Source organism: Anabrus simplex, chromosome 3, assembly GCF_040414725.1.
Source record: "Anabrus simplex isolate iqAnaSimp1 chromosome 3, ASM4041472v1, whole genome shotgun sequence".
NCBI classification, from domain to species: domain Eukaryota; kingdom Metazoa; phylum Arthropoda; class Insecta; order Orthoptera; family Tettigoniidae; genus Anabrus; species Anabrus simplex.
The window spans coordinates 429,511,053-429,526,193 of NC_090267.1; the positions used below are offsets into that span (position 1 = coordinate 429,511,053).

Below are 15,141 nucleotides of genomic sequence, written 5' to 3' on the forward strand. Positions count from 1 at the left end.
ACAAGATAATAAAATATCAACCACATAACAACAACTGACAAGAATTAATATACCACGAAGACACTAGACCCAGCCCCAAAACTAAGAAGCATTTATTTTGAAATGGACATGTTTTAACCAATTTTATTCCCACTAAAACAAAATTGGATGAACCATTTACAACTGACCAATCTCAAGTGGAAGATGATCTACCATAAAATACAGTTTAAAATATAAGAACAATAAAAGTGAAGGGAACTATAGACATGAAATACTACTGTTTTTAATATGTCATCACACACATTTTATCATTAATATAAAAATTGTATGTTGTCTTAGAATAAGTATGTATTAAATTGATGTATTTGTTGTTTTATCTTTTTAATGTTATTGTTAATGTTCTTCAGCTGAAGATTATCTCTAGGAGATTGGAACTGGTACTGTATTCATGTATTTTTAATGTGAATACATACATTTAAATATATTTATTGATTAGGTGGGAAATCTCAATTTATATTTGTGACTGTTATACCATCAATACAGACATTGCACACTGTGCACAGACACTCATACATTTTGCCATATTCGCTCAGCCAGGAATCGCACTTGTGTAGCTGGATCTCTACCTATCTAGAGTGTAGGTGCATGACTGTGTCACAGTGGACTGGGAGCAACAAAGAGACACTGCAGCAGAGCGGTAAGAAACTTCCATACCTCAGACACTACCCAGGTCAACACTTTGCTAGGTCTTTGTTCGTATGTAGAAAGATGGTTCCTTCTATCACCAGGTCTCTCTGCTTACAAATCAATCAAGTGCTAATCCCCAAGACGGATGGTGGTACTTCATTTGATGTCCCATCAGGAATCAACCATAGTCCCTCCTCGTTTCTGAACTGGGCTAGGGACCAGGTATGGAGGAGTTGGTAAAAATTATTATTACCATTAAAACTTAATGTAGCCAGGCTTAGTGGCTCAGATGATAGGTGCAGGCTTTCTGAGCCCCATTTGGCAGATTCGATCCTGGCTCAGTCCGGTGGTATTTGAAGATGCTCAAATATGTCTACTCCATGTCGGTAGACTTACCGGCAGGTAAAAAAAAACTCCTACAGGACAAAATTCTGGCACCTCGATGTTTCCGAAGAACTGTAAAAGTGGTTAATAGGACGTAAAACCAATAACATTATTAACATTTAAGATATTGTACCAGGAAACGTTTGTGGGTTTAGGGCATGAGAAGGACCTCAGGTAGTGGAAGTTGATTTTGGAGCCGATACAGAGCAGGATAGAATCGCAGGGTAAATAATAGATGGTTGTACTTTTTCCAAATAATTTATTAATAATGTTGAATGATTCATTACCCTGCAATATTAATATAGGACTCAGATCTTTCATTCAAATCAAAAGTTGAAACGTAAATCTTCTTGAATTCAGTTCGAGAAAAATAAATATATATCACTGATCCTATAGTCTTTCTAACTTTTGTGAAAACACGAAGTGTCAGTTCTTCACTTAAAGTCTTTCTAAGTATTAATTCATAAAATGAACACACACTTATAATTGAAAATTGAAATAAGAATTTAAATTTCTGTTGAAAGTTTCTTAGTTTCTTAGCCTTGAAATATAGAACACTTGAAAATCCTAGAGTTCTTCTGTGTAATATGAATATTAAATTTTGAAAAATAAATTTATCATTAAAGATGAACTTTTGAGAAATGATGAAAAACTACGAAATATTGTTCACACGCAGCACTGAGAAAATCACTGTTCAAGACTGATAAGAAAAAGTCAGTCAGTTTGTGACTACTCACTTAGTAAAGAAAATTTGGCTTACAAATGTTGATGTGGAGAATGGGAGTCTGGAACATTCTGCGGAGTGCGGACGGAGACTCGAACTCGATGTTCCACGAAGAAACCACGTTGACGTCCCTTGATGGGTACCATAGATGAGATGATGTTTGAGGTAGCTGAATCTTGTAGAATTTCACCAAGATTTCCGCTGCTCGTGGAGGTGATTTTAGCACACGGAAAGTTCAATTGGCGCAAGTAGTAATTACAGATGCTATCATTCACTGTTAAACACAGTTCAGTTCGTATTTTAATTTTATGACGTTAAATGAATAATTACAGTCCTTGCTGCATAAAACACTATTTAAAATCGTCACTGAGAACGTCCATAAATACACAGTTCAAACACTTGAAAAAGCAACATGTAATAATTCTCATCACAGTCTCTGAATCACTATCCTAGCAGATAACACTGATTTTCTGGTAGTGATAATATTATATTACCTTAGAAAAAGTTCTTAATATTCACCAAGTTTATCACTGGAGTAAGTCGTGTCCTAATATGGTACGAACATTACGTAAATAAAGAGACACAGTTCAAGGATGTACTGTATTAGAAGAAATGAGTCCTAGAATAGTTAGAGTTATTGTACACGACAGTTTCTGTTTATTGTAGAAGTTCAATATTATGTGAAATTAACTAAGTCCACACGTCATGTCCTAGTCTGTGAATATCAAATATTTGACTTCGTACTTCAATGATTTCACACGTGTTATATTTCGAAATGTCTGTGAATTATATCGTAGTCGCGGCACGATATACTAAGTACCGTGCGACTTTTTTACAAGTGCGACAGCGATTGATTATCCCATAATTTCGTCTCCGCGAAACGTGACGGAAAGTACTATCTTCGAGACTGCACTGACAGACTGTACGAGGGTCAGTCTCCCCTCTGTCTCACTCACACACACATACTGCACTGCTCTGCACTGCTGCACTGCTTGTCAGCCTTGACATAGTGGCATATATATATCTGCGCCGGGAGGGGTGGTGTTCTGAATCATGTGACCGAGAGTGCTCAATCTTCTTAAACTTTATATTGTTATAACTCAAAAACTACTGGACAGATTGCTTTGAAATTTACAGGATTTTACTTTTACGATGTCTGCTACAATTTAGCATTGGTCCTGTTGAAATCGGTTAAGGCGTTAAAAAGTTCACGAAGGAAAAATTATTTCGAGAAATATCTCTAGGGGAGGCAAGTTTCAAGTGGTAGGTGACGTCACTTGACCTCGCCTGACTCGCTCTTGGAGTCTGGTACATACTAGAATGTTCCTTCGCTCAGCTGTTCGCAGGTCGGACGGAAATTGTATGCTGAAATAAAGTTTTTTTCAATTGATATGTGCCAGGACCTAGGCCTTCCTGGTACATCATGTTACTTGATCATTCATAGAAATTTCATTGAAATATGTCTGATCCAATTCAAACATTTTCCTTGTCAGTAATATTTAACAAAAAATTTTTCCTGTATCTTCATGTACAGGGTGGCGCACGAATAGTTGACACATTTAATTTTAGAATAACAACTTTATTTTTCACGGAACACTAATGAAATTTTAGACACAGGTAGCTTGGACCCTGGAAATACATTTCACTATATCACAGGTTCAACGTTGCCTCCACTGCTTCGGATAACCTCTTCGAGACGAGTACGCATGTTCCTGACAACTTTGCGGCACAGGTCTTCATGAATTTCACTGCAGAGCTGCACAATCCGAGCACGCATTTCCATGCGGTTTTGAGGTCATTTTTTTCTTTCAAATAGCCCCATAAAATAAATCACAAGGATTTAAATCAGGGCTTTAAGGAGGCCACGAGAATTCACCATTATTTTTGTACTGTGGTTAACGAAGAGACATTACACGATCACCAAATACTCCCTTCAAAAACTCAAGAACATCGTTAGCTGTGTGAGGTGTTGCAACATCTTGCATAAACCACTGCGTATGAATAGGGATAGCGAGAATTTGAGGCATGAATTCATTCCCCAGCATGTCCTTCTATCGCTGTGCATTAACTGTCTGACTGAAAAAAATACTGGTCCAATTAACTCATGACTTGACAGGGCTACCCAAAGACTCACTTTTCTCCATACGTGTTTTTTCATGAATAATGTCTGGTTTTCTGTAGCCCAAAAACGCACATTTTGTTTATTGACTGCTCCGTTGAGATGAAAACAAACTTCATCAGAGAACCAAGTGTTAAACAGCACTTCATCTTTATCTTGAGTCCATAAGGCGCTCTGCAATCTCTTCTCCCTGTGAAGATCTGTGAGCTTGTGTAGTACAGTCATTTTGTACGGGCACAACTGAAGGTCATCGTGTAATATTCTTTGAACTGAATGGCGCGATATTCCACTTCCTCTTGAAGCTCCCCGTGTTGACTTGTGTGGGCCGCGCTGCATGGCGACTCACAGGAGACCGAACTGCTGGTGCACGTGGTCGCGTCTCTTCCTTCACCCTGCTTTGTTCTTCAAACTTTCTGCATAAGCGAAGGATGATGTTCCTTGCTGGTGCCCACCTAATCTGAAATACAGCTTGAAATTTGATTCGCAATAAAAGATAACTGTTTTGGCGCGCTGCTGAACGGAGGGTCGGTCATGGCAGAAAGCTCACAGGAATGCAGGCATTTGGAGACAAAGCAGCAGTGTCACCTGTACAGATATTTCCATGAAACAGGGAAGGTGTGCGGGAAATTTGAACAACATAGTACGTAAGTTGCATTTTATATTTGCTTTTCAAATGTGTCAACTATTCGTGCGCCACCCTGTAGTCCTGACAGGTGTTGGATTATATGAAGAATATTGTCACTAGAGAAGTAATTTCTGCTGCTAGTCAGATGCTAGTTATAAAACTTTATGGTCTTCCAGGCAGTTAGGAGCAAAGTAACAGATTTGCTTAGTATTTAAATGTGCTTGCAGAGTTGAGAAATAGTGATCAAGACTGCAAGGGAAAATCTTTGTCAGCAACATTTTGTTAGACATTTGACTTGAAACTGCTGTAAAATTAAAATCATTCAAGCTCTTTAGGCCTTTTCAGACGTGAAATTACCACCGTTTTACCCCAATGTGGCAGTGGGCTTATTAGTTGGATTGCCACACCTTTTCAAGATGCTGGCGGCTAGTGCGCTATTCAGACTCCTCAGCAAGACTTGTGGTGACAATGCACTAGGGGAAGTAGGAGGGTTGCAGTGGTGTCTCAACAGCGCACTAGCCACCAGCATCTTGGAAAGGTGTGGAAATACATCTGACAAGCCCAGTGCCACATTGGGGCAAAGTGCTGGTAATTTCACAATTGGAAAAGCCCAACGAGCTGGTATGTTTTTAACATTGATGAAATTTAATTAAATTGTGGTTTCCTTGTCGTAACATAATATTTTGCTGTAAAATGGTTTCTTTCTGTGTTCTTAGAGTACTAATGTTGAACATCCCATTTCATATCTGAAAAGGCACATTAATAAATCTTACAGAATCAAGATATATTTACAAGAGTTGTGATATTTATATATTTCATAGTCATATCAATCCCAATTGTAGTGTTTTCATTGAAAATAATGATAATTTCTATTACCTTAACGGTTTTATATTTTTGCCCTTACCAAATGGTGTAGACTACAGGAGAGTAAAATAAAATGAATCTGCTGTATTGAGACTTCGGTGAAGTTTAATCTTTCATTTATGTGAGGGTTAAAATTGTTACTTTTTGAAAAGTAACGAAAGGGTGTGTGTGTGTGTGTGTGTGTGTGTGTGTGTGTGTGTGTGTGTGTGTGTGTGTGTGTGTGTGTGTGTGTGCGTGCGTGTGTGAGAGAGAGAGAGAGAGCGCGCGCAGCTTCTACATAGTTGTAGATTAATTTTAATGTTGTTACTTGTGAGATATCTGTTAATATTAAATACACAATATACATTACAATAGAGTTTGCAGCCTAGCTCATGAAGATGCCATAGGCTAGTAGTAGCTCATGGTACAGCATGGGTTCCGTCCTGGATAGTGGATGTATTGTAGAGAAATAAGACTTTTGTCAAGCACACCTTGTAGGTAAAATTCAACAAAGAGTTTTAAATAATATAATTGTAGAACTATATTCTTATAGATCTGATGTGTTATTTTGATGATTAACCTACTTTAATGATGATAAATACAGTTTCATTTTGATGCATTCATGGGAGAATTTAAGCATTGAAGATATAATAATTATTATAATGAGTGACTGTCGAAAATTTGTTGTTCCAGATTTTATTTTGTAAAGAGATTTGGAACATTTTGGTCGACAATCTCATATCTTAAATAAGTAAATATACGGTATATATATGTGTGTGTTTTAAAAAATTGTTGTAGAGTTGGGAATTGATAAGCTCTTACTGTAAGATTGTAAGAAATTGGTTTGGAACCACTTCTTTTCTTAGATTTTTTTCAGAGGATTGAGTGTATCTTGTTTCAATCCTCGTACCAGACTATGGATTCTCCATGACAGTGAGAAATCAAATGCAGGCTAACTGGGTAAGAAGGCAATATGCTAATGCCTTAAACCATGGCAATGGCTTGTTATTAATTTATCAGTTAATTTACTAGAAAACATTTCCAGAATTGTTTGCTCCTATTGAAGTTTGAAGGTATGTTTGAAGCTACAGAGTTTCACTGTTGACACTATTTAATCCAGTATGCTCTCTGGGATAAATTTTATCACATTATGTTAAGGAATCGTTTAATATGAAGAAGTGCTCTTCATTGGATGTGGATTTGATCATCTGAATATTTGCAGTTCATTGATGAAGATGACAATTTAAAACACAATTTATTTGGTAACACGCAGAAAAATAGTCTCGTCACAGTTTGCTATGTTTTCACATTTGTGTCCTTCAATTATGGAAGGTGGTTTAGAAATCTATTCAATGATGGTCTCACTATTGACGTCACTCAACTCACCACAAAGTTAAAAACTATCTGACTTTTTTGTGTATTCCTGTAACACAAGACGCGAAATGTGAATATTTTTTGCCCTGCCACTAACAAACCACTCCCACACTATTTCAATTAATGTCTTGGTTTTCAGGTTTCTTATGTTCTCTTGGTTTTCAGGTTTCTTATGTTCTCTGTTTATATTTCATTAGCACAGTCTTCCCATCGCTTCAAAATTTCCATTTTCTTTAAAATATCGTACACTTGAGTTTTGCCTATGTTGAACATCTTCATAGGCATGACACCCAATGTATCTTGTTCACTAGCATGAATCACTTTTACGCTTGTGTTAAGATCAAGCACAACTCTTGCTTTCGAAGCCATAATGACTACTGCTGAATTATGTCGATTATGTTAGATGTGTTCAGTTAAAAGCTGAATTCTAAACTGTTTGTCAGCTCATTAAAGCGAGAATTGGGAAAAGCTTGGACAACAGTAAACAAGTAATTAGTACAATTTACAAACTTCATCTTATAGATCCGTATTGATACAGTTAAAATTAAGAACATTGTAAGGTTTATGGTCCACCCATTGTAGAGAAATAAGACTTTTGTCAAGCACACCTTGTAGGTATCATATTGTAACGAGTTGGCGGGGTAGTATGATCAATTAACACTAGACTGGTAGCTTCAATACTAAGATTTATTAGCTACGAACTAAACTACACAAGACTACACACAACTTTTGCTCATAACACAAACTTACACAGTTCGCGCGCTCTCCCTCCCTTCATTTCTCACTTGTTCTCACACTACACGGTTTTACACTCACACACAAGGTCCCGCGTCACACGGCTACATGTTCTCTCCTTCACCGACAGTCCGCACTGTAGCACACTAGTCCGATAATCACGGCAGTTCACATACTTCACTACACTGGCAGTCGCTCACGACTGAACCACACCAACTTCTAACTCAGTCTAACTCTCACTAACTCCCGGCAAGTCACTCCTCTCTTATATAGCTGCGCCGACCCTTCTGGAACAGTCCGGATGCTAGATGTATCCAGGAACCTCGCGAGATGGAAGACTCCAGATTGATAGTTGAGTAATTTCCGTCGTCCTCTGCTGTGGGACCGCGGACGGAGGTGAGAGGGCTGGCCTAGCACTTTTAAGTGTTGCTCGTGATTGGCACTCTCGAGCGTAAGGGGAGTGGGGCCGATACGGTGACGCTCCCAGTGCGTAGCGAGTTGGCATGACAGACGCCATAACCATTACATTTCCCCCTCCTTAAGGCTGCTCGTTTCGAGCTGCTCCACGATACTCTGCAATGTGGTTTGCTCCCACCACCTTCCCATGGGGGATCCGCTGGGTCCGGTCGACGGTGTCCTCGTTCCCGTTGATACCGATCAACAAGTCTTCACGTGGCAGTTGGAACTTCGGTGGTTTTTCTTTCGTCCACTTTCAGGCCTTGAGCGCCTTCGTAGTCCTCTGGTGCGATGCCCGGGACTGGTTTGCTCGCCCCAGATTTAGCCCTGCTGAATTTCCTTTTCTTCCGGGGTGTAGAATTTGATGTTCATACTGGCACGCAACTTCGTGCCGGAACAAGTGTCCTGGTCAGGTGGCATCCTCGTTCGTTGGTCATCGGTTCGTCTTCCATTGCTGCTCCGTCTCCTAGTAGGAGTCCCTCCAGCCGTGCCGTTGCAATCGCTCCCTCTGTCTCATGGGCCATCGTCAGAGCCTCTTCGTAGTTCTGTTTCCTGCCGATCGTCCTCCCTGGATGGATCTCAGCGCCACGTAGTTTATCACAGGCGTCAGCCGCCTCATGCTTGGTGTCACCTCGCGATAACTCTTCCACGATCACGTCGCCTAGTCGCTCGATCTCACGTCGATTATCTGCGGCGTTATATATCTGTGCGCCGAGTCCTCTCCTGAGACTGGACTCGGTAGGTGGCTCTCGGTTGGTGGACACCGTAGCATATGTCGAGCACTCCCACAACCTCCTCGTAGGTCAAACTTGGCTGGGGGCTGCGTTGTACTGTCATCTTCTGTACACGTAGTCCGGCGATCAGGTATTCGGCACTCTTCTTGGACGTCGATCCGGTCTCGAACTGGGTCCGGCATGTTCTCTTGGAAGTAATCCCGTCGTCCTGTAGGGTTTCCAACTTGCTCGTGATTGGCGCTTTCGAGTGTAAGGGGGGTGGGGCCGATACGGTGACGCTCCCGGCGTGTAGCGAGTTGGCATGGTGGACGCCATAACCATTACAATATTTTAAAAATTGAACGAAGGGTTGTAATATAATTGTAGAACTATATTTTTATAGATTTGATGTGTTATTTTGTATTTATTGGGTGGACCATAAACCTTACATTGTTCTTAAATTTAAACAAGTAAATAGCCGTATACTTTAATGTGTAAGTTGGAAAACAAATGAACGAAGACCTATTTGCCTGTTCCTTCTTAGCTACAGAATCGAGTGTTACAGCAGACAGGGTAGACTTCCACAGGGTGCCTGAAAATTTTCTAAACTCTGCGTTCTGAAACTTGGAAATTTTCTACTTAAATATGTATTTTGATTTCCGTTGTTCGTATAATGCAGTTGCCATTTAAAGAAGGTAATTCAACAGGTTTTCACCCCCCTAAATTCACGGCACTGTTAAATGTTTCCATTTAAGACAAGTTTCTGTTTAATCAACTGTCCGTTGAAGGCAGTTTTTATTGTATAAATACAGTGAGACCTCCTAAAGCTGACCGGATGATAAATAACTAAAAATTGGGCTTATGGAAGGGTAGGCTTCTTAAAGGGAAGATGATTTACAACTACAACTACTATTACTACTACTACTACTAGTAGTACTACTACAACAACAACATTATCAGAGTTGGGATGTAATTGACTCAAAGTAATCAAATTACTTGTAAAGAATACTTTTTTAGTAATTTATACTTGTAATCATTACTTTTTTACAAAATGTAAATTTTACTCCTAATTTACTTATTGAAATGAAATCTTAATTGTTACATTCTAGTCATTGAAATACATTGCATGAAACAGGAAAATATTGAGTGATGATGAAGATAACTTTTTCAGTTCTACAAAAGCAGAACCAGTAACTTCACTGGTGTTGGAGGAGGTACTTTCTTATCGCTCCAGTACTTCCAAAGACATCAAACTTACCCTACAATATCCATCACCTAAAGATGAACCCAGATATCCCTTCAAGTGCCCCTACAGAGCATCTTCAGCAAATGCAAAGATGTACTTCAGTTTAGCAATGATAATTTTAAGAACCAATTGTTTTGTAAAGTGAATTGCAATTTCTTTGAAATTACTAATCATGATAAAGTGATATCAACTTAATGACTATGCTTAAAAAATAAAGTAATTAATATCTCTTCCTTTGCAAACCTTCCTATCATTCCAGCCCCATGCAAAAAAAGTCTGTGATTTTCTTAACACTGGTACTCTTTGAAGTAACTGTACTTTTGCTGATTACTTGTTGAAAAAGTAATTTTGTAATTGGAATAAAATATTTCTCAAGTAACTATAATTCAGCCCAGTTATCTTTTTTTTCTACTTTTCCCATCAGTGTACATTATACATCGTAATTTACCACAGGCTGCTTGCGACTCCTTTGTTACAGACATTTGTTCTTCCAGTGAAAGATTATATTTTTCTCTTACGTACACTCACAATGATGATGCACTCGCCGCTCTCTAGTAACGAGAATCCAGCTTTCCAAGAATAGTGTTCTGAGGGGTGTTTGGGGCTGTATAGTTACTCACAAAAGAATGAATGCATGATGTTGAATGTGCTTCACATTTAATATTTATCAGACATTTTTTTATTATTATTAAAATATATAATTCACCTCATGTAGATACAAACCCCATGGATACTCACAACAAACATACTGTATCTGTAAGTTCAATTGTTCTTGAGTGACTATACAATACCACACTGTAAATTTTTCCCCCACACTTTTCTGGTTGTTTGAAAGGGGATAGCTGATGTAGGATCAAATCAAATCATTGGTCGGGAAAAGGAGTTATCCTCTAAAGAGGTTGAAAGTATGTTGGTCTTATAAGAATTATCATTCTGTGTCGGAGAAAAAAGAATGGTTGGTATTCGGGGCTGTTTATTTAAAAGGGTGGTGTTTTGGAGAATGTTCACTGCATTGTCTAAAGTGAAAAAATTTATTTTCTTGGGAAAGGCCTTCCTTGCTTGAGCTAGTCTGCATTTTATATCCTTATTTCTGCCGTTGCTAGGCCTATTGTAATGCAGAAAATAATCTTTAGCCTTAGGACACCTCTTGATGTTAATAATACCCTTAATGCAATTACTTACAACTAACTAGTTGTAGTATTCGTCACTGATGGGTTATGCTGGATAGGTGGTCATGTTTGTCAATACATTTCTTCACCTGGAGCACATTCCTTGTCTTAAGAATTTGAAAATTGTTAGTTTCAATTTTTCTCCAAGGATAAGGATGTCTATATTGGTCTAAATAATTCAGATTAGTATAATTATACAGGCAAATTCATTAATCCAATTTAAAGTAATCTTGGTCAGCAAACTAACAATAACATACCAATTAACCTAAAACAGTAAGGTGTAAAATCTCCATTATTATTTTTTGCACAAGAAATACTACTTCCGTTATGTAAGAAATACTACTTCCGTTATGTACAATTTTTCTATAGGACTAATATTAATGGACATATTTGATGATTCAGTTCTTTTTTTAGCTTCTAATTTACCATGCCTCCCTGAATTCACCAAATAATTCTTCTTTCCTTTAAATAGAGAGTTTCATAAAATTATATTCTCCTGTTTTTATGCAATGTCATAACCAAAAAAATCAGACAAAAAAAGCAAACAAACCCTCTTTTAATTTTGCTTGCCAAATTCAAGATAACAAATGACAGTTTACAGACTGAATGAAAATTTTAGGTTTATGGATTCAATCTCAAATGATGTATTCACTCTCACTCAAATTGTAATTGTCATTTTGAAGCACAGTTTTAAAATATCTGTATGATCAAAATAAGATTTGCGTAGCTCACGCTTGTGATTTTTTTTGGTAGTATTTACTCCCTGGTTCTCGACAAGAATATTGCCTCCTATGCAGAAGAAATGAAGGTCACCTGGCCAAGATGTTACCAGTGAAGGCTTACTTGATTCACCCATTAGGATGTGGGTTCCATTTCACATCAGGAATTCAATAAATTTAACAAGACTTCTGTTCTTGGAGAGTCTCATGGCCCTGGGGACTCAGTCTAAACCAGAAGTGAGTACTAGGTTCATTCGTGGCAACAAAGGCTGGCAGGCATAGAGTTAACTATTCTGTCTCACTTGGAGCCACTCCTTGGAAGGCCTTCATGCTAGAGACTGATTTGCTTTTTACCGAATGGAAAGTATTGGAACAAAATGTTTTGTAGTCTATCTACCCTGCATTTTGGGAATTTGGGGGAACTGTATGCCAAGTGATATTATCTTGCTTATTAAGATGGCTGAAGTTCAAATCCTAGCCACTGCATGTGGGGGTTTTTTGAAATGAAAAATTATGTTCAAATTTCACATAAAAATAGATCACATTGTGTACAGTCATGTAGAACTGCAAGCTTTCTGTACTAGAAGTCGAATTCAGTTGGGAATTTGATACATCACATTGAATTAACATGGAATATTAATCCTTTTTACCTATAACTATAGTCGGTTTTGGTGCTCTGATATAATTATCTGATCTGTAATATTTTCATACAATTTTATGTAAAGGGCTATAAGTATATTTACCAAAGAAGAGGTTTACCGACTCGACGATGCTTGTCCCTTTAAATGTCTCAGCCAATTACTACATCACTCAGCCAGTCCTGAAGCCATTCCTATAGATCTAGGGTTTGCATTATATCGATTTCTGTTAGTTGTAGTTCATTTGAAAAAAAGAGTTCTCATTTGCATTATTATATACTAGCAGCCTTTGCCCTCTTCCAGGGGTATTTCCTTTAACCCATAATTACTTGCATCAGGTCACAGAGATCTGAGTGAATTTTCTTTTTTCAATTTTCTTTCATGTGATAATGTGGGATAAAATATCGCCAGCACTACGTAATTTTCATCTGCTTTTGGGTTACTTGTTATAGTGCCATAGGGGTCATTGTTGACAATTTCTTGTGCATCTGCTATTTGAACCAATGCGAGTGTGTGTGTTTTTAAGCTTGCATTCAGGAGAAAGTGGGTTTGAACCCCACTATTGGCAGCCCTGAAGATGGTTTTGTGTGGTTTCCCATTTTCACACCAGGCAAATACTGGGGCTGTACCTGGATTAAGGCCACGGCTGCTTCCTTCCCCCTCCTAGTCCTTTCACATCCCGTCATTGCCCTAAGACCTAACTGTGTCGGTGCAACGTAAAACAAATTGTAAAAATAAAACCTGCGTTATTAGTTTTCTGATAAGATGTGGTTTCATTTTAACAGGTGAGTAAATGAACATAGTGTTGGTCTCATGAAAACCCCTTCATGCTCCCAAAATTGGCATAGGGTATGCTTCTAATGCAACAAAAATAATAGGGGTGCTTTCTTTTTCAAAGAGACTATAAATTCTGACTTATATTGAGTTGATCCCAAACTTTCTTTTTTGGCAACTGACTGAAAGGGAAAGGACACGTGAGTACTTTCTGCAAGATGGGGCCTACAGCTCACACACACGTAACACAATTACTGCAATGTTTAACATTTTTGGATGAACAAGTAATTAGCACAGATTTATGGGCAGCCCGCAGTCTCAATTTAATGTCCTTCAACTTTTATTTTTGGGATAGCTTAGAAGAAATCAAAGGTACAGTATGTAGTGAAATTTCCAAATTCCTGCAGCAGAGTTGCAAAGGGTAAACTGGAATATCATTTCATGCTACAATGCATGTCTGCAGTGTAATGGAGAACATTTTCTGTAATGTGATAAATAGTTTTAACATTTTATTTTAAATTTCATTATTCCGTAGCTTACAACAGGAAGTTGCGCGGGTGATCAGCCGCAGCACTTGCAATATCAGTCTGTTATGGTGTGCAAGACCTGCATATGTTTGCAAATATTACCCTGTATATAGGCAGTATGCTTGCGGTTGGTATTCATAATACACCCTGGGAGAAAAGGACATCCTAGAAATGAGAAATCTCCAAAATGTGTGAGAGAGATCACAGAGGGCCGATGACCTTCGATGTTCGGCCCATTTAAACAATAAGCATCATCATCAGAGATCACAGAATGTGGTAAGCAAGGAAGATGATGCACCGTCAGAAATATTTATCATATGGTAAGCGATCTGGAACTTTAAACTGTCCTTTCCTCACAAGATACTGTATTTCAGGTGAAGAAAGAGATTGTTTTGCTTTTGCCGAGTTCTTTTGCTGAAAGTAACATTAAACTGTTTTAACGTGATCTCTCCATACTGTTTGATGACTTGCGTTCATTACCTCTATTCTTGACCCACCCATCAGAGATATAAGTTTAATAGAGGTTTCAATCTATTTTTAATTTGAATGCCCATATTTGGAGATCTTGCTTGCATCATGTACAGCTAAGTACTGCTGTATAGAAATTGTAGCAATATAGGTTCACACGAAGAATTTTTCATCATTTGTCAGTACATATTGCTCAATATAATTACAGTGATACTAAATAACGTGCAAGTTTGATGGTATAAACTTTATAAATTTAATGCTCTAAGCAAAGCCTTTCCTACCATTTGTCTCAGTTTATTCCCTTGGTACCTCAAGGTGTGCTATCATATTTTTGGTTTAAAATGAGGTTTGGTCTGTAGGACTGTAATATTGTACTGATGATTGTATCTAAACTGTAGCATTTAAAAAAAAAAAATACAACATGGAGTATTGATACAGATATCTTACTGCACTTACTGTAAAATATTGTTGATTTCTGTGTAAACGTATAGGGCCAGAGATAGAGATGTCTGTATCGTAATGAAAGATAATACTGTATTATGGATAAAAGAAAGCTAAAATATATACATTTCAGAATAATATACTGTATATACTGTGGATTCATGTACAGTAGAACTATTAATCACATCCAGTATTCAAGTATGCAGTTTCAAACCTAGTACAAGTGAACCTGCAGTTACAAAGGTACAGAGAGCGAGGGCTCTAACTTACAACTTCTTCATGGTGTTCACTAATGAAGACATTCTATATTTTAATTTCATAAGTTAAAATCTTCTGTGTATACTATTCCCATTGTTGTTTGTGGGATGGTTTTGCTTCATTTTATTAAAGTTATTGTGAATTTCTTGTTACTCTATGTCAAAATGTTAGCTATATAGTGTTATAGACTTTCTGTATAAAGTATTGTAAATATTCTATGTTTGCCATTTGCTTTTGATATGCTGTGAGATATTATATGGAA

General features: G+C 37.8%; 1 protein-coding gene across 2 annotated transcripts in view; it reads left to right on the forward strand.

Moving 5' to 3' along the window:
- LOC136866462 (protein cereblon) overlaps positions 1–14,600 on the forward strand; it is an 88,790-nt gene extending 74,190 nt beyond the window's left edge. For both annotated transcript variants that reach the window (XR_010859551.2, XR_010859550.2), the window contains one exon: positions 11,808–14,600. The gene's annotated coding sequence lies outside the window, so the exon portion shown is untranslated. The remainder of the gene's footprint in view (positions 1–11,807) is intronic.
- The last annotated feature ends 541 nt before the right edge of the window (positions 14,601–15,141 follow it).